Source organism: Microtus ochrogaster, unplaced genomic scaffold, assembly GCF_000317375.1.
Source record: "Microtus ochrogaster isolate Prairie Vole_2 unplaced genomic scaffold, MicOch1.0 UNK223, whole genome shotgun sequence".
Taxonomy (NCBI): domain Eukaryota; kingdom Metazoa; phylum Chordata; class Mammalia; order Rodentia; family Cricetidae; genus Microtus; species Microtus ochrogaster.
This window is the reverse complement of record NW_004949321.1, coordinates 75752-76843: the sequence shown is the minus strand read 5'-3', so window position 1 is coordinate 76843 and position 1092 is coordinate 75752.

Genomic DNA, 1092 nt, shown 5'->3' with positions numbered 1-1092 from the left:
AATAGAATAATACAAACAAATAGGAAAAAACCCAAAGAAATAAAACAAGATACACACACACATCCACAAACAGACACACTCACTCAGATACACGGATAACACGCATACATAAAAACACAAAATTGGAAACCATACTACTTAAACAAAAGAGCAGTGAGGTTAAAAAAGTGCACAGACAAAGCATTAAGAGTCAAAATATCTCCAAAAATACTACTGAGTTCGTTTTGTTTTGGCCCTTAACTGCATGTGGTTTGCTCTTTGTTAAATGTGTTTTGTATACTCAAAGAGATTCCATTGGAAAAAAATAATTTTTTCTATGTGTGTGGTTGTCAAGTAGAGACATCTTCTTGGTGAGAGATGAGAGATCATATCCACTTCCCCACCTCGGTGCTGGTCTCTCTACCCTTTGTTCATTTGTGTGCCTCTATGTTTGTTCCCATATACTGATGATGGAAGCTTCTTTGATGATGGTTGAGCAAGACACTGATCTATGGGTACAGAAGAATGTTATTAGGAGTCATTACCTTTCTGCAATCATTTCACAGAGCAGTAGTATTTGGTTTTCTCCTAGGTCCAAGGCCTATCTAGCTCCAGGTTCTTGGCCAGCTAGACAGTGTCAATCATGAGTTCCATTCTGTGCAGTGGGCCTTGAATCCAACCATATAGTGGTTGGTTGCTCCCACATTATCGGGCCACTATTGCACCAGCACATCATCCAGGCAGGTGACAAATGTAGACCAAAGGGTTTACGTCTCTTTACCTTTTCTTCTGGTGGCATGCAGAGTACTTTCTAGTACCATGAGCAGTAGTCCGTTAGGGATGAAGGCAGTAGTCCTTAGGGATGGAGGCTCTAGTTAGGCGCCAGTCCAACCTCTCTGCATTCAAAGGTTGTGTAGGTGCCTTCTTCAGCAAAAGAGCCTTATAATCAGTTTGTGAAGAGCAACCAATAGCAAAGCCCTTATGGTTCTTGAATGTTATTATTTATTAATTTCTTATGAAGTTGGATGTAGTGGTCTCTCTTTTTTAAAGATTTGTTTCTATACACACTGGTTATTGTTATTACAATCATCATTATTAACTCATTATTATAGT